This window comes from Giraffa tippelskirchi, chromosome 7 (genome assembly GCF_054371585.1).
Source record: "Giraffa tippelskirchi isolate mGirTip1 chromosome 7, T2T-mGirTip1v1.2.pri, whole genome shotgun sequence".
Lineage (NCBI taxonomy): Eukaryota > Metazoa > Chordata > Mammalia > Artiodactyla > Giraffidae > Giraffa > Giraffa tippelskirchi.
Genome location: NC_137281.1, coordinates 69283316 through 69303380, shown reverse-complemented (window position 1 = coordinate 69303380; position 20065 = coordinate 69283316). Strand labels below are relative to the sequence as shown.

Sequence of the window (20065 nt, the reverse complement as noted above, 5' to 3'; positions counted from 1 at the left end):
CACTGCTGATGGTGACTGCAGCCATGAAATTATAAGACGCTTACTCCTTGGAAGGAAGGTTATGACCAACCTACACAGCATATTAAAAAGCAGAGATGTTACTTTGCCAACAAAGGTCCGTCTAGTCAAGGCTATGGTTTTTCCAGTGGTCATGTATGCGTGTGAGAGTTGGATGGTGAAGAAAGCTGAGCACCGCAGAATTGATGCTTTTGAACTGTGGTGTTGGAGAAGACTTTTGAGAGTCCCTTGGACTGCAAGGAGATCCAACCAGTCCCTCCTAAAGGAGATCAGTCCTGGGTGTTCATTGGAGGGACTGATGTTGAAGCTGAAACTCCAATACTTTGACCACCTCATGCGAAGAGTTGACTCACTGGAAAAGACCTTGATGCTGGGAAGGATTGGGGGCAGGAGGAGAAGGAGACAACAGAGGATGAGATGGCTGGATGGCATCGCTGACTCAATGGACATGGGTTTGGGTGGACTCAGGGAGCTGGTGATGGACAGGGAGGCCTGGCGTGCTGCAATTCATGAGGTTGCAAAGAGTCAGACACGACTGAGCGACTGAACTGAACTGAACTGTGAGAAAAGAGCAAAGCAAGCTTTCTTCTCTCCAAGGTACTTTGCTTATATAAATAATATCTACATAATTTGAAAAGGAAAGTGGTTAGATGTCATAGAACCAGTAGAAAAAAAAATATTTAGTAACTTTTCAGCATCTGAAAACAAGAGAAAGAAAAAAGAACCAAGAAGGGAGAGGAGAAATCAAGAAGAAATTATTTGAATAAAATGAACAAATGAAATTCATTTCTGCTGGTGATGCAATTGTAACTTATTTTCATGTGTGTCATTTGTAATACAGTTGGCAGTTTGCTAAACTGGCACATATTAAAGCCACATTAAGATTCGCAGATTCTTCTGTGATGATGTTTCTTGTTATTTGTTGGTTCTTTCTGATTTTTAGTTTTCCTAGCTCTTTGCAGTTAATCATCAGTTTACAAAGGATACAAATGGGCCTTTGCAAGGGAAAGGGGATGTATGGTACTGCTTAAAAACTATAACCAGGCATATCAAATAACAGGGACCCCCACAAGCCACTCAGTTAAGTGGGTGCAGGAATTCAAATGAAATATGGGCATTTCCCAACTGAATTATCTTTTTTTCATTTTGAAAAGTGTTAGGTTTTAGCAACCCTCTTCACTCTCTTGCATAATGCTACTGCTGCTGCTGCTAAGTTGCTTCAGTTGTGTCCGACTCTGTGCGACCCCACAGACGGCAGCCCACCAGGCTCTGCTGTCCCTGGGATTCTCCAGGCAAGAATACTGGAGTGGGTTGCCATTTCCTTCTCCAATGCATGAAAGTGAAAAGTGAAAGTGAAGTCGCTCAGTCATGTCCGACTCTTTGCGACCCCATGGACTGCAGCCTACCAGGCTCCTCCATCCATGGGATTTTCTAGGCAAGAGTACTGGAGTGGGTTGCTATTGCCTTTCTGCCATTATATACACTAGTGTAGTAAATTGACCCTCGGTGTTTATGATGTGAAACCCTCAGACACCGAGAGCTGACTGTATCGAATTCCTGCTGTGTTAAAAGAGGCATGGGCTGAGATGACTAATGAGAATCCCTGCATTTTTAGCTCATGTTTTTAAATTATCTCTATATTTTAATAGCTTATTTATAATAATGCCTAAAATCAGCTTCAATTAATTATATGATTAAATAGGTTGAGCTATTCAAAGCACAGTGAAAAAGTAAATAGAGAGGAGTTTAACTGATAAAAAACATTACTTACAGCTTTTTTATTAGGTTCGTTATCATCATAGCCAGTTGTAAGGTCCCTAATGTGAGAAATCTCAAATCTGCCACAAGTTTTTGGATAATTACTCTTCCCATCATAGTTTCTAACGTTTTCAAATAATTGTTTAACAGTTTCTTGATCACGGCAGATAAAATACGAAGCTTTGGTGATATGGTAGCTATACACCCAATATTATCAAGGAAAGTTGATAAGTGAATATCTATCATAAAAAATTTCTGAATTCAGTGATATCTATAGCATCATCTTTAACAGAAAACAGATTAGTAAGTGTTCCATTCAAAATTCAATATAAAAATTTGATATAAAGAATTGCCTTGCCTTAAAAAGTACAAGTATCTTTGGTCCAAGTAGCATTATAATGACATATAAAGAGATTGATATTCCACCATATCATGTCTCTATTTTGTAATGAAAGAGAAAAACTTGCTCTCTTTTAATCTTACCACTTTGCATGAATGGATGGGGAAGCACAGATGGATCATTATTAAATGAATACACAAGAATGAATAAAATGAGTATGTCAGCAGCCAGGGAGTGGACTGGCTACCTCATGGCTCTGTTCTGGTCAAGACCTCCGATTCCTGTAGGAAATGTCAAGGTGGTTTTCCTGATGCTGCTTCACAAAGAAGCCCTGCACAGCGGGATGCAGGGGAGACTTGCTTTCATTCGGTGAACTCAAGCTGTGTGGACAATCAATCTGAATTATTCTGAACCATTTCTCTTGACATCAAAGTTTTTCCACAGTTGCTTGAATCATCCTTTTGATTTGGCTTCACCTGTCCTTTACAGTCTAGGATTTTAAAAAATGTTTTTCTAAACTGAATAGGAGGTAAAGTTTCTGTTACTATTATTATTAATATTCAAATCAAAGGATTTATATTTAACCTTGAAATCCAGTAATATACATTTTTGTTTAAAAAGTGACTCATCCATTAAACTATACTAAGACCTCTGAGAGTAGATTGCTTTGGTAAAATGTAGCTAATTCTTCCAGGAGTAGCTAATTAATGGCTTAAAAACACATAAATGACAGCTACAATTGATGCTTTAAAATCAACTGAAAACAGAATACTTGCAAATATTTATTAAAAGTCAAGCATAACTAAGCAATTATCTAAGAGGAACGTGCTCTCATTATTCTCATTTGGAGATAGAATAACTGAGGCAAAGCCGTGTTTTTGAATAAAGAAGCCTGAACGACAACCACAGTAGTTTCCCATTGCTGCTGTAATCAATTATCTCAAACTTAAAAATCATACACATGTATTATCTTAAGAGTTCTAGAAGTCAAAAGTCCAAAGTGACTTTTGCTGAGCTAAAATCAAGATATCAGCAGGCCTGCATTCCTTCTGGAGGTTCTCCGGAGAATCTGGTTTCCTTGCCTTTTCCAGCTTCTAGAAGTCAACTGCATTTCTTGGCTAAGGGCCCGTCTTCAAAGCCACAGTACAGCATTGTCAAATCCCTCTCTCCTTTTCTTTTTCTCTCTCCTCCTCCCTCCCCACCTCTTTTTCTTTTTCTCTCAAATATAGCTTCTGTTCTCACACCTCCTTCTCTTATCCGTCTACCTCCTTCTTCCATTGTTTTTAAGGACCCTTGTGATTACATTGGGCCACCTGGAAAACCCAGGTTAATCTCCCGAACTGAAAATCTTTCATGTAATCAGATGTGCGAAGTGCCTTTGTCATGTAAGTTCTGGGAATTAGATGCGGACATCTTTGAGGGACACTCATTCTGTCTCAGAGAAGGCAATGGCACCCCACTCCAGTACTTTTGCCTGGGAAACCCCGTGGACAGAGGAGCCTGGTAGGCTGCAGCCCATGGGGCCGCACAGAGTCGGACATGACTGACGCGACTTAGCAGCAGCAGCAGCATTCTGTCTACCACAACTACTATATTAACTGGTATCCTAAAGCCACTGAGTCAAGAAAGCTGAGCCAAGACAAGATTCAGGGCTTCTGTTTCTTTACATAATAATTATTTTTTTGTCACACTGTGAGACAGCATGTATAAGGACAGTCATGGCAAAGGAAAATATTTTGAAAAAAGTGTCTACTCAAACTAACTGTGGTATCACAGTCTGGTCCAGTAAATATTTGGGGAATTAATGAATAACTGCTGATAGATGACTCATTTGACTTGATCAGTCAAATATTCAGAATATAACGACTACATATTAACTGCCTAATACTTTGATACTTTGATACTCATCTCACATGCTAGTAAAGTAATGCTCAAAATTCTCCAAGCCAGGCTTCAGCAATACATGAACCGTGAACTTCCAGATGTTCAAGCTGGTTTTAGAAAAGGCAGAGGAACCAGAGATCAAATTGCCAATATCCGCTGGATCATCGAAAACGCAAGAGAGTTCCAGAAAAACATCTATTTCTGCTTTATTGACTATGCCAAAGCCTTTGACTGTGTGGATCACAATAAACTGTGGAAAATTCTGAAAAACATGGGAATACTAGACCATCTGACCTGTCTCTTGAGAAACCTGTATGCAGGTCAGGAAGCAACAGTTAGAACTGGACATGGAACAACAGACTGGTTCCAAATAGGAAAAGGAGGACGTCAAGGCTGTATATTGTCACCCTGCTTATTTAACTTCTATGCAGAGTACATCATGAGAAATGCTGGGCTGGAAGAAACACAAGCTGGAATCAAGATTGCTGGGAGAAATATCAATAAACTCAGATATGCGGATGACACCACCCTTATGGCAGAAAATGAAGAAGAACTAAAGAGCCTCTTGATGAAGGTGAAGGAGGAGAGTGAAAAAGTTGGCTTAAAGCTCACCGTTCAGAAAACTAAGATCATGGCACCTGGTCCCATCACTCCATGGGAAATAGATGGGGAAACAGTGGAATCAGTGTCAGACTTTACTTTTTTGGGCTCCAGAATCACTGCTGATGGTGACTGCAGCCATGAAATTAAAAGATGCTTACTCCTTGGAAGGAAGGTTATGGCCAACCTAGATAGCATGTTTAGAAGCAGAGACATTACTTTGCCAACAAAAGTCCATCTAGTCAAGGCTATGGTTTTTCTAGTGGTCATGCATGGATGTGAGAGTTGGACGGTGAGGAAAGCTGAGCGCCGCAGAATTGATGCTTTTGAACTGTGGTGTTGGAGAAGACTCTTGAGAGTCCCTTGGACTGCAAGGAGATCCAATCAATCCATCCTAAAAGAGATCAATCCTGGGTGTTCATTGGAAGGTCTGATGTTGAAGCTGAAGCTCCAATACTTTGGGCACCTCATGCGAAGGGTTGACTCATTGGAAAAGACCCTAATGCTGGGTAGGATTGGGGGCGGGAGGAGAAGGGGACGACAGAGGATGAGATGGTTGGATGCCATCACCGACTCGATGAACATGGGTTTGGGTAGACTCCGGGAGTTGGTGATGGACAGGGAGGCCTGGCGTGCTGCAATTCATGGGGTCGCAGAGAGTCGGACACGACTGAGCGACTGAACTGAACTGAACTTTGATATGACCTGTAAGTACAACAAAAGGGGCTTCTGGCATTTCCCCCTTCTCTCAAGAAGCTTAAAACCCCACTGCAGAAATCAAAACTACAGTGAGGTATCATCCCACACCAGTCACTGGTCATCATCAAAAAGTTTCCAAATAAATGGTGGAGAGGATATGGAGAAAAGAGAACCTTCCTACACTGTTGGTGAGAATGTAAACTGATGTAGCCGCTATGGTAAACAGTATGAAGGTTCCTCAAAAAACTAAGAATAGAGTTGCCGTATGATCCAGCAATCCCACTCCTGGGCATATATCCAGACAAAGCTATAATTCACAAAGATACACAAACCCGTATGTTCACAGCAGCACTGTTCACAACAGCCAAACATGGAAGCAACCCGAATGTCCACCAACAGACGAATGGATAAAGAAGATGTTTCATATATATGTAAAAGGGAACACTGCTCAACCATAAAAATGAATGAAATAACGCTGTTTTAAGCAATATGGATGGAAAGAAATTATCATACTAGGTGAAGTAAGTCATAAAGAGAAAGAAAAATACCATATGATATCACTTACACGTGGGCAGGCCAGTAGCAGGCTGCTGGTTGCAGTGTTTCAGATGTCAAATGAGTCAACAATTGTGCCCTCTTTATGTTCAAATGAAATGAGACTGCTAACAAGGTAACTGAAATGGTAGAGCTGGGAGCAGCCTGAATGAGCCAGAATAGCCTTCCAAATGCAAAGGCCCTGAAGAGGATGGGACTTTCACCCTCTTTAGAAAAAGTGATTTTCTTAGGGGAAAAAGAGTGTAATAGCAAGAGGGAGATTTTATACAATTCAGTAGAACACATTTATGGAAGAAGGGAAGTAGTCTAGGTAAAAGGAGCACTAAGAAAGGTGTATAAAGTTCAGCAAGTAAAAACTGAAAAGGAAAGATATCAAAGCTGCCAGAAGCAGAGAAATCATTTATTTTGTCACTTTTATACCATGCTATTATTTGGAACTTTATATTAAGCACGGATGGCTGCTGCTGCTGCTGCTAAGTCAATTCAGTCGTGTCCGACTCTGTGCGACCCCTTACATGGCAGCCCACCAGGCTCCCCCGTCCCTGGGATTCTCCAGGCAAGAACACTGGAGTGGGTTGCCATTTCCTTCTCCAATGCATGAAAGTGAAAAGTGAAAGTGAATTCGCTCAGTCATGTCCGACTGTTCGCGACCCCATGGACTGCAGCCCACCAGCCTCCTCCGTCCGTGGGATTTTTCAGGCAAGAGTACTGGAGTGGGTTGCCATTGCCTTCTCCAAGCACAGATTACTGGGAACTATTAAATAATAACAGTTTTCCCCTTAAATTTAATGACCTAACTTAGATATTTTGACCTGAAGAGTATAATGATATGGTTATTTGAAAAGATTATTTCTTTTGGTACTACTGGATTTTGAAAGACAGGTAAAATTTAATTATAGCAAATATGATTGAACTCCTATTTACATAAGACCATAGAGAAATGGGAAATTAAGCTATTTAAGCTCCCAATTTTCTAAAAATGAAATACAAAAATCTTTGGAAATGGATTTAAAATTTTTACACCTTGGTCAGTAGAGAATACCATAGCTATTTTAACATTTCCTGGGAGGTTTGGCATTATCTAATGTTAAATCCCACAAGAGATTGACAGATGTTGATGATCTTTTGCTCTGAGACAAATGACTCCATCATACAATTATTTAAAGACAGAAAGAAATCTCACCCTTTTTTATAGCCAAGTAAGAGACAATGTCATGTATGGATGTGAGAGCTGGACAGTGAAGAAAGCTGAGCACCGCAGAATTGATGCTTTTGAACTGTGGTTTTGGAGAAGACTCTTGAGAGTCCCTTGGACTGCAAGGAGATCCAACCAGTCCCTCCTAAAGGAGATCAGTCCTGGGTGTTCATTGGAGGGGCTGATGTTGAAGCTGAAACTCCAATACTTTGGCCACCTCATGCGAAGAGTTGACTCGTTGGAAAAGACCCTAATGCTGGGTAGGATTGGGGGCAGGAGGAGAAGGGATGACAGAGGATGAGATGGTTGGATGGCATCACTGACTCGATGGACATGGGTTTGGGTAGACTCCGGGAGTTGGTGATGGACAGAGAGGCCTGGCGTGCTGCAATTCATGGAGTCGCAAAGAGTCGGACACGACTGAGCGACTGAACTGAACTGAAGAGACAATTCTTCTTCCCTGGTAGCTCAGTCAGTAAAGAATCCGCCTGCAATGCAGCAGACCCTGGTTCGATTCCTGGGTCAGGAAGATCCCCTGGAGAAGGAATAGGCTACCCACTCCAGTATTCTTGGGCTTCCCTGCTGGCTCAGATGGCAAAGAATTCACCTGCAATGCGGGAGACCTGGGTTCAATCCCTGGGTGGGGAAGACCCCCTGGAGGAGCACATGGCAACCCACTCCAATATTCCTCCTGGAGAATCCCCAAGACAGAGGAGCCTGGTGGGCTACAGTCCATAGGGTCGCAAAGAGTCAGACATGACTGAGTGGACTAAGCACAGCACAAGAGATAATTACAAGATAAACAAAAGCTAGTCCTCAAGTAAGAGGAGCTGACAGCACTGTTTGTCATATATAGCTCACCTTAAATTCACCTGAAAATTGGGGTGACCTTGACATTGAATATTTGGTTTCATCCAAAGGAAAAATAAATTTCTCATATCTTTACCACAGGAGGTAGTTTCAGAGAGGAAGCTAAAGTTAGACAGCCTATCCTCTCATAGAAACTGGGAGCTAGGGGACTATTTCTTGAAGATTACACTTCAGATGAATATGCTCAGGTCTTTGAGAAAGACATTCCTGAGTTATAGAGCTGGCAAAAGGATTATTTGGCTTCTAAAATATTTATATACATTTCAAAGGGACAAAAGAAAGAACTAGCAATGGCAAGTTTTCTAAAGTAAATGCTCTCAGAAAAGAGAGGGAAGAAGTCTCTTCCTATATTTTCAACAGGTAGAACTAAGCCTCTTATTTTTTATTTGTTTTTGCTCTTACTACATGACTGAGTGTGTGTGTGTGTGTGTGTGTGTGTGTCGAGGGAGAGGGGTTCTGACAGTCCCAAGAGACTATACTTTCTGTTCAAGCCAAAAATTGCAGAAAGTAAGTAATGGAGATCAGGGAATCATATAATTTCCTTCCTTACTTGTGTTACATCCTGGTGTTCGCCAAACACTTAGGCATAAAACCATGACGTAATAGGAAAGAGAAAGTTAAAGCTTTTCGTGAGTCCATTTCCTTTCAGTCTATCTTTGCTTCTCAGTAAGTGGAAGGTTAGAGTATTGATAGAATGTGTACGTAACAAAAACTGAAAGAATAGTTGAATTAGTTTGTGAAGTTTTCCACTCTTCTGATAAGAAAAAATACATATACATGTATGTATAAGCTATAGAGTTGAATTAAGTTAGCCACCCTTATATTTGTATTTAAAACTGGCATGGTACAATATAAATAATAAAATTCATTCAAATGATTTAAAATTTTGTACTTTAAAAAATACCAACCTTAAATAGCAGATAAAAACTATCATGGCAACTAAAGAGAGAAAGAGACACGGGGAAAAAAGGAAAAAGCTTTATAGTATTTTAGTACTTTTAATGGCATTTCTCCCTGCTTTTTGAACAAGGGAATCCTGCAAATTATGCAGCTATCCCTGATCACTGATGGAGCTTTAACAAACAAATTTCTCAGATCTACGAAGTCACAGTCTAGAGACAGAGATCCACCAGCATTTAGCTTAAAATTTTTTTAAAAATGTAAAGTAGAGGATTCTGATGAGTAACTCTGACTAAGAAGCACTACTATAGGTTGTTAGGAGAAGACAGTGCTGCCTAGCATGGTCAGGAAAGGTTTAATGAAGAAGAATTGCGTAGAGCCTTAAAGGAAAACTCAAATTTGGTTGAGCATCAGTTTAAGTGGGATGGTACAAAGGCAAAGAATCTAATGAGTAAAAACATTAATAGTGTATCCAATACAGTGTTGGAAGGGATGGTAGGGAGACAATTTGTTTTGGGGAAAAAGGTGAATCATTAAGCAGTCGAAGACTTTTAGTGTGAGATCTAGTATTGAAAACATTAGAGAGAACAGAACATTTCTAAGAAATGGAGTTGGTACCTCAAGTAGAAGAGAATGTCGAAATGAGAGGTGGGAAGCAGGAAAGACAGTAAATATGAGATCACAGAGCTCCAGGTAAGAGATGACAAGGGACAACACCAGCAGAGTACTTTTAAAAATAAAATTTAACAAAAATAAAAAATAATAAACCAATGGTATGAAAAATATCAGCTAAGGTGCAGCCAACTGCTTGGACACTAGCCAAAGCAAACTGGCATGTCTCCAGTATGTGTTAGAGGACAAAAATCATTTTTAAACAAATTTTTAATTGGAGTCAATTTTATATTTAAAATATATAAAGTGTATTTGAAAAAATAATTTCAAATCTTTTTTCTCTGAAAATGCAAAATATCCTGCAGAATATTTAGTAGACTGCAAGGGACTGTGGGCTCCTTAGATGGCCCTTTGAGCAAAACTGGACCAGACTGGACAGTGACCCTAAGAATGAAGTTGAAATACCAGAAGCAAGAAATAACATGATGGAAGATTAACAGGATCTATTGACTGATTACAAATGACTATGAAACAGTGGAATTAAAAACTGGGAGAATGATGTCAAAGAAAAAAGTTAAAAGATTTCAGAAGTAAATCAGGTTTTAGGTAAGGTGAATTTAATATAACTGTGGAGCAAGTCCATGGAAATTATTAAGTGCCATTGTTACCAGTCACACAGTCAGAGGTCAGAAGAACAAACTGTGACTTTGGTAAAGTCTAATAGTAGTAGTTTTATTTAATCTGGATAGGAAATGAAGTTATAGAAATAGGTGAACCCTCCAAAGGAAAAACCGTAAACAGAGAGGATATTGGCAAAAACTGACAGAGGTGGTTACCAAAGGCAGAGAAGACTAATTCAAAGAGGTATTAAGAAGTCCAGATTGATATAGAGTCACAGGAACCAAGTGAATATTTTGTTTAAAATACACATTCTCTAGACAGCTAGTTGGTGTGTCTAAATACTGTATGCATCTTTACAATGATCTTCTTTCCTGACGCTTTTATCTGTTTCCTTTTAATTACATGCTCATTTTGATAATATTCTCATGTTTGGGGTTCTCCCTTTGTAGCAGAGATGTTGTTTATCTTTTATTGCTCAGAGCATTTATGTTGATGCTCTTATGATGAGAGCATTTATGATGAGAAAGACAAAGTTACATTTTAAATGCTTATTAATATTTATTATAGTCACAAAGCAAGAATATTCAGCATTATTAATAGTTCTATCACTTAAAAATCCCTTGGAAATATTGATCAGTTATATTTCTTGATACAATTTCTTCAATGTCATTTTATGTTATGTCCCTCATAGATATTAATGTTAACATTTGGAAGGGGAAGATTAAAAAGATAATACATAGACACAAAAGATAAAACATACAAGAATAATCTTAACAAGTTATGTGAAAGTCCTTCTCAGTGACACAAAAGTATAGCTGATAAAATAAAAGATTCCTTGTTCTTGAATAGGATGAATAAAGATCATACAAATGTGACTTCTCCATAGATTATAAATGTAATGCAACCCCAGTGAAATTAGTAATTCTTCCCTTCCCACCCCGGAACTAACAAGTTGATTCCAGACTTGCTATGAAACCCCTTCTGAAGTGGTAGGAAAGGCTTAGTGAAGAAGAATTTGAGATGAAATGAGGTAAGAAAATTAAGACAAATGAAGGAGGAATTATGTCATTAGCTATTTAAACTGAAATCTCTAGAATTCAAACAATGTGGTACTGGCACATGAATCCTTAGTTAGAGTCACAGAACAAAATAGAAAATCTACAAAGAGATGGCATGTGGAAATTTAGTATATGTTGAATGTGGTATCTTAAACCATTCAGTTTTCAGTTCAGTTCAGTTGCTCAGTCGTGTCCGACTCTTTGCGACCCCATGAATTGCAGCATGCCAGGCCTCCCTGTCCATCACCAGCTCCCGGAGTTTACCCAAACTCATGTCCATCGAGTCAGTGATGCCATCCAGCCATCTCATCCTCTGTCGTCCCCTTCTCCTCCCGCCCCCAATCCTTCCCAGCACTAGGGTCTTTTCCAAGGAGTCAACTCTTCGCATGAGGTGGCCAAAGTATTGGAGTTTCAGCTTCAACATCAGTCCTTCCAATGAACACCCAGGGCTGATCTCCTTTAGGAGGGACTAGTTGGATCTCCTTGCAGTCCAAGGGACTCTCAAGAGTCTTCTCCAACACCACAGTTCAAAAGCATCAATTGGAATAGATAATTTAATAAATGATTTGGAACGCCTGGATAGTCAGATGGAAAAAGATACCTTAACTCATATACAAGAATAAACTGCATATAGATCAGTGATCTAAATGTTAAAAATAAAATAAAACTGTAAAAACACTAGAAGAAAACAGGAGTACATTCCTTCAAGGCCAGAATGTAAGGAAACATTTCTAACTATGACTCAAAATCCAGATGTAATAAAAGATACAATTAACAATTTGAACAACATTGTTGCTGCTGTTTAGTCGCTGACCCTTTTGCAAACCCATGACTGTAACCTTCCAGGCTCCTCTGTCCATGGAGTTTTCCAGGCATGAATACTGGAGTGGGTTGCCATTTCCTTCTCCAGGGGATATTCCCGACCCAGGGATGGATCCCACATCTCCTGCATCGGCAGGTGTGTTCTTTACCGCTGAGCCACTGGGGAAGCCTTTTGAACTACATTAAACAATAATAAAATAATGAAACCTGTTGTGTATAGGAAGAAATCTGTTACATATATGAAATCTGTTGTTCATAGGAAACAGTAGAAGTTATAGAGGATGGAATAGGATTTCACTGGTTAAACCACCTTATATAGTTTTGAATTTCGAGCCATATTAATGTTTTATTTAATAATAAAGTTAAATAACAAAGGATAAGAGGATCCAGAATCCAATTCAAACAGAAATAAATGAACTGAGCTATATGAAATAAATAACATAACCATACAGAAGGGAACAAAAAAGAATCAAGTAACTTTTTAAATGTGAGCTCCCTTACTGACACATTGAGAAGGACACAGTATCCCTTATATAGTACTCCTGATGAGAAATGTGACTTTAAAAAAAAAAAAACAAAAACTGTTAAGTTCCTTATTGGGACAGTTGATGAAATTAAAATATGAACTGTGTACAGATAAATATTAAATTTCATGTGATAACTGTACTGTGTTTATGTAAGACTTTTTTTATATACACTTAAGTGGAGCCTCTCAGGTGGCATTAGTGGTAAAGAAGTCACCTGCCAATGCAGGAGACTTATGAGATGTGGGTTCAATCTCTGGGTCAGAAAGATCGCCCGGAGGAAGGCATGGCAACCCACTCCAGTCTTCTTCTTGCCTGGAGAATCCCATGGGCAAAGAAGCCTGGCGGGCTATAGTCCATGGGGTCACAAAGAGTCAGACACGACTGAAGCAACTTAGCACGCATGCACACATACACTTAAGTATTTGGAGATAAAGTATCACAAGGCTTGTAATTTGCTTTCAAATGCTTTAGCAAATAAATGAATTAGTGAATAAATAAATAAATGTTTGTGTGTTTATTATAGAGAGAGCAGAAAGAAAAAGACTAAGAAAATGTGACATGTTAACAATTGGTGAGCTTAGGACAAGACTATATGAATATTATCTTGTTATTGACTCGCTTCTGAAAGTTTGCAACTTCAAAATAAACAGCGGTGGTAGAGAGAACATACATATACCTACATGTTAGGGACCGGAGTAGCTGCCTGTATCTAGTCCTGTGCCACCACCTGCACCTCTGGGTCAAAGAGCACATAGGCTCAGCTTGCACTGAGGATGGGTACTGCTACCTCTGATTATAAAGCCTTAACAACAACACAGTTTTATTCTGTGCTATCCCAGAATATCTCCATACAGGAAGAAAGAGGAGATTTACGTGGTTTTAAAAATGTGTGCTACCCTTCATCAAGAAGGATGACAGACCCACTGCAGAGAAGGAATAGGCCTTCAATGTTTTTCTGTGGATAATAGATCTACAATTGCGTGTTCACATTCTGTCATAGTAAATCAGCACCTTGACAAGGACATAGAGACGAATAAAGAAGAGAGAAGTAATTTCTCACCAAGTGTTACTGGTGGAGGATGAATTACTCAGTTTGTTACAATCTCCAGCCCTGGAGATCAACTTACCCTTGAATTCTTGATCCAACATGGGAAGAATAATAAGCATCTAATTCAGGCCTTCTAACCCCAACTACTTGGATTCTGGTGCCAATCCAAAAGTTTGCCCCATTTATTTATTTATTTGTTTATTTTGAGGGAGGAACCTGTTTTTCTCTATTATGAGTTTGAATGGCTCCCTCTGATTCTATCCCCAGAAGTGGACCAGATGGCGGACTGAGTCACAAGCCTGATCTAAACTTGTGTGGATGAATGGGTAGGAAGACGTGTTTTGGTAGCAGGTGTCTGGTGTTGGAATAGGACCCCCAGGACCATGCTTCCTGAAGTAGAGCCCTGAGACCTGCCTTGGTCCTGCTTGGACCTCCACAGACAGCCAGACTTGATGTGGCTTTTGGCTGGAGGAGAGGGAACAGACTGTGCTGGGGAATTTGCAACTTGGAAAGTCTATTTTAAAAAAAATGTGGGCTGGCAAATTTTGATGTCTTTACAAGGCTGCTTGTAAGATAATTAAATCTCATTTATCTTAAAAAAAGAAAAACAACAAAACCTTCATGTATCTGATTATAGACTTCAGCTTAAAAATAACCCCTAAATAAAGTCTTACATCTCTCGCAGTTGTTGACTCAATGTTAAACAACTGGAACGTCTGAGAGTCTTCATACCAGGCTCAATTTTAGTGCAAACTCTCTTATAAGATGGAAAAAAATCTCTAACTTTATTACAGCCCATCAGGTTATTCAATCTTTGGAGAATAACAATCCTAACCTTTCTTTCAGATGACTCTGAAGAATAACTAATAAACATGAAGGAATCTCGCCTGAAAGTTACCAAATATTATGTAAATCCATGTTGATTAAAACAATTCAACCAATTTCACCATATTATAAAAGTTTATACTTTATAAAAATATATTTTATTTAAAAAATCTCTGATTTTTTAACAAGTGTCACTTTAAAGGTAGCGAGTTTTAAAAACAGTTATATGAAAAGCAATAGAAGTTGAAATTAATTTTATTAGATAGAATTGAAATAATTGAGTGAGAATCTCATGTTTATGTTTAGAAGTTCTAAAGAAACCTAAAGAACTTAAAAAAAAACTGTCAAGGACAATTTAGAAACTTTTGCAACATGCCTCACATTTCATAAGTTTATAAAAATTTCCATAGACAATGACTCAGCAGTTCCTTGAGTGAAGTTAACCCTCCAAGATGGTGCTTACAAGAGGAAAAGGCTCATCGTGATAACAAAACAAAGCTTTTTACTCTCAATTATTCAACTGCTGCTGCTGCTGCTAAGTCGCTTCAGTCGTGTCCGACTCTGTGCGACCCCATGGACCGTAGCCTACCAGGCTCCTCCGTCCACGGGATTTTCCAAGCAAGAGTACTGGAGTGGGGTTCCATTGCCTTCTCCGCAATTATTCAACTAAATAAAGCATAAATGCAGTTTGCCCTTTGTGGAAGGTTAGAGGTGACTGTTTCTCCTGCTTCATGACCTCTCAATAGTCTTGTATCCTCTCTTGCCTCTAGACACAGACACATGATCTTCTTTTTGTCTGGAGCAAGAATCTTCTTGTTTCTTCACCTGGCTAACCTTTAGTTATCTGTAAGAACGCCACCAAAATTTTACTTGTGTGACACCCAAAACTATGTTAGTTTCCCCTCCAATGGGCCTCCATCTCAGGTCCTTCTGCTATTCAGAATATTTTCCACACTTAGAATAAGTGCTCCTCTGCCCTCCCTACTCTGATGCAATTCTCTCCCAGGGAGGGAGGCATGTCTATTTTGTTCAGGGTTATACCTCCAGCTTTCGCTGAAACGCTGAACATTTGATGTTTAAAACAAAACCGAAAACTTTCTTCTCAATTATATCAGGTAATCAGGCCTGATTTTGATTAGCAATTGTTCTCTGGCCTAGAACTGCACACCCCACCCTTTCTCCACAATCTCTTCCTCTGTTTGGAGACTTTCTATCTAGCTCATAGGTCTCAGTTTTTGATAATATTCCCTTTCAAGAAGCCTTCCTTGAACTTCTGGTCAGGGTTTGATACCACTTTTACATGCTGTCCTCGAAATCTACACTGTTCCTGTGATAGCTTTTACTGATCAGATTATAATAGTGGTTTCATGTTTCTGAGTCTCCTGCCAGAATGTGAGCCGCATGATGGCAGGACCATGCTGCCTTTTAAACCTTTCTATTTTCAGCATGTGACATTGCTGGAAGACAGTGGGCACTGAAGAACTATTCACTGGGGAAGAAATATTATAATAATTTTAATTACAAGCAGCTTCCTTCTCTCAGGTTCTCACTCTCCACTCCATCCTTCATATCACTGTCAGGTTGGCCTTTCTTAAACTCTGCCTTCCTCATCTTGCTGATAAAAACCTTTTAATGCCACTTAATTTACTACATAATAAAGATGCAGCTTCTATGTCTTGTCTTTTAAATACAATTTCTTCCTACTATTCTTAGGTCCTCCAGTTCTAATTGTATCTTCCACTTGAGTTAGGCCAGTCATCATAGTCTAGATCTATACGACTCTGGACAAACTGATGTTCATTTGTGATTCTGTGATTACACTAAAAAGACCTCCACATCCATAGTTCCCCTCTACAGAGTTTTTGCTACAACCTCTCCCTCCTCTTAAAGTCTTCTTCATTAAAGTCATGTTACATAATGTTAACATATGTAATATATGTTAATATACATAAATTTTGTCACTTTGCTGACTGTGCCTGATGTGCAAGTATGCATACGTATGTTCATATTGGAGGGGTTGATAAAATAACAATCAACTTCTAAATATGCTAGAATCTATGAAGCAACCAGGGATGCAAGTTATGACTAATGTGGACAACAGGGATCTAGGAATCAATCAAATCAATCTCTTAAGGAAATCTGAATGAGATATTGGTGAACCAGATAAATTTTCAGCCAGAGATATAAGTAGACCCATATGGGAGAGAGAGGAGAAACAGAGAGACAGAAAGTTAGAGAGGAAATAGTAGATACATAGGTGAAAAGCAGGCAATAAGACATGTGTGTAGAGTCCATGAGGCAACAGAAGCTGTTTAGTAAGAAGAAGCAGAAATGTATACAGAACAGAATGTGAGGTAGTTAGTAGCAGTTGCAGATCAGGAATTAGTAACCCTCTGCTGATGTGGTGGAATGATATAACCAGGTCACAAGTGCTGTGCTGGCCTGTAAGTCACCCTTCGTTTCCTGACCCAGAAGCCAGATTTCACAAAATCAAACGTACAATTCGTTTCATTCCTATAATGCCTGATGTGTGGTCGGCATCTGGAACTTCCTTATTTCCAGAACGCAGTGTTACAATAATCATGCCTTTTGATTTAAGATACCTTGGGTGAATCTCTGTTAGCATCACTCTGAAAAACTTCACACAGATTCATTTTAAGTTTATAAAACAGTGAAACTCAATTTTACTTGAGGGGATTCATAAAATAGAAATAACTTTCGACACACAGCCCACAGTATAGCCTCTGTGCCACGCAATCTCTGGTGCTGCAATGTTATAAGCCGTTCCATCACCACAAGGAATGAGTGAGCATCTTGCTTTGCTAAAAGTGGTTTCCCTCTTAACAAGTTTCATACATATTGAGTTTTTTATATTCTTTTGTACAAAATTGCTACTGAATTGTGTGAGCACTATAATTATGTTTCAACACTGACAGGTAAGATTGAATGTTGGCTGAAGTAATTTTTTCAACTGCATTACAAGTACTGCATACTTATTGAAAATTACTTGGCTTATCTGGTCAATACTCTGTAAATTAATTGAGGGAATTGATTCCTGGTGTTCACTGGGAAAAGAAAATCCAAGCAACCTTACAAGAAATAACTGTAGAGGAGAAAACCACACATTGCTGAGAAAAAATAGTACAATGATGTGGAATGAACACTGGACCTGAACCCCTTAATCTTTGCTTCCATTTTCTCCTAAACTTCAGATTCCTCTAGACATTACTTTCCTCTCTAATCAGTCTGCACCCAAGTCATCTCACTTCAATCCCTCTCTTGCCATCAGCCTTAATCTCTATGTTCCCCTGCACTTTGCCTACTATTCTGCAGGACCTGATCTCAGATTACTTGTGAAATAGCCTCTTATATTACTAGAATTTTGAGTACCACTGAGAAAATAAAACAGTTATGAATATAGGTGCCCCCACACATGAACTGTCTTCAACTTCGGCTTGGAAGGCCTGTTTATGTGCTTGGTCAGCTGTCATTCCTGACCCTATAGCAAAGAAGTCCAGAATAGGCTGCTCTTTGTGAGTTCCTGAACTCAGGCCCCACCTAGTTCAACAAGGGCTTTGCAATCCCTTTTATATATACACACCCAAAACAGAAACTATTAGGTGTACAATTCCTCAAATTCTATTCAATGTACCTCCTGCAAGTTACCTGTATCTGAACTTGTCTTTGGCCCTCCATCCAGTCCCAGAGGCTGGGGAGTATCAAAGTACAATCTCATCAACTCCTGAAGAAAGGACTTAAAGAGTTTTAAGAGTTTTCTGGAGGAGGACAAACATTCTCCTTGTATATTTATTCTTCTCTTGACATTAGAGAAGCCTTTTTTCAGAGATGCAAGTGCTAAACTGAAGTTCAGACCTGGCTGCAGTTTTCATTAGTTTCAGATGATTGGGATTATCATAAACGGTTTTGTTTTCTATACAATGATGAATAACTAAAATAAGAGGCAGTGATCTGATCCTTTTTCAGTCTTATCCTCATTGATGCCTGGTCCTGGAGAAACAATGATGAGTTTACAAAAGGTAAATATTACTTAAAAAAATTAGAGGCTAATTTTTTCAATTAGATGAAATTGGGTTCAACTTATTTCATCTTATTTTGGTCCCTGAAATGGTTTTTATTTTGCAAAGTCCTACTTTAATTCTTAAGAGAGTAATATATTGTGGCTTAGATATTTTTACTATTATTTTGACCTAAGCAAAAGTCATAAAATATTATCTTTGAAAATAAAAATATTTCAAAATGATAAGTATGCATTAATTTCTTCATTTAACATGGTTTTTAAAAAGGGAACATGAAGAAAAGCTGTTTTGGTATTACTTTTAACACAAAACAAAATCTAATTCTATATTATAATCAACATATTATTGAACAACTTAAGCCAAGGATTTAAAAGTAACAGGTTTTTGAAATTTTATAAGGCAGACCTTTTATCTTTATTTCCCTTCTAATAAATCATACCTATGCCAAGCAAGCACATATGATCCTTAACATTCTCCAGGGCCTCATTCTCACATTGTATAACTCCAAGTTGCATTTCTATGTTGTTGTTCATTCGCTAAGTCATCTACTCTTTGTAATCCCGTGGACTGCAGCACGCCAGGCTTCCTTGTTCTTCACTATCTCCTGGACTTTGCTCAAATTCAAGTCCATTGAGTCGATTATGTCTTCAATCATCTGTCACCACCTTCTCCTCTTGCCCTCAATCTTTCCCAGCATCAGAGTCTTTTCCAATGAGTCAGCTCTTCCCATCAGGTGGTCAAAGTATTGGAGCTTCAGTTTCAGCATCAGTCCTTCCAGTGAATATTCAGGGTTGATTTCCTTAAGATTGACTGGTTTGACAGGGTTGGTCAAAAAGTTGGTTTGGGTTTTTCTGTAAGATGTTAAGGAAAAACCCTAAGGAGCTTTTGGCCAACTCAATATATAGCTTAAGTGGTAGTTATTGTATAGTTACTATCTATACCATATGCTGCTTAAGTACCATATTTGTATAATATTAATAATAACATAACTTACCTAGGGCTTTTTGCGTGTGTCACAATTTCTTAGAGCTGAGTATGACTTAATCTCATTTTGTAGATACAACACTAAAGATCCAAGCAATTCAGTAACTTGGTAGTAGTCAATAGTACATTTTTGAGTCAAATTTTATCTAGGACAGCCTAACTCAAAATGCTAGCTTTTAATTACTATGCTGTATTTCATTTTACAGGTACTTTACCTTTTGTGTTCACATGCAGTATCTTATTTGACTTTGAGAGTCAACATATGAAATAGGTATTGTCACTTTCATTTTACAAACTAAGATTCTGAGGCCCATAGAGGTTATTTAGGTGGTAAGTGGCAGGGCTGGTCCGCTGAGGGCAAGTCTATCTACAGACTTTTCTGAAATAATATTGAGGCACATGGCATATATGTTAGAGGCAAAAAGAAGTCTCTCTGTTGTTCCTTTTTCAACAAACAAGCTTAATAACACTTAAAATATTTTTTTGCAAATTAGAAATCCTCACAGTTTTGTTTGAGGATAAATTGTGATGTTTAGTAATAATGGTTAAAAAAATAGAACTGATCATTTACAGTCTAATTTGTCATTTCCATTTGATTTTCTAGATACACCTATAGATTTTCATTCCTTTATTTTAACCTCCAATTTTAGAACATGTCCACAGCCTTAAAAACAATTTATGTAAAAAATGAATATTGTCCAAAGTATACTTC

General features: G+C 38.6%; 1 protein-coding gene across 1 annotated transcript in view; it reads right to left on the bottom strand.

Annotated features, from left to right (window-relative positions):
• The window catches only part of LOC145513800 (uncharacterized), a 331143-nt gene that overhangs the window by 12700 nt on the left and 298378 nt on the right, over window positions 1-20065 (bottom strand). The window lies entirely within an intron of this gene.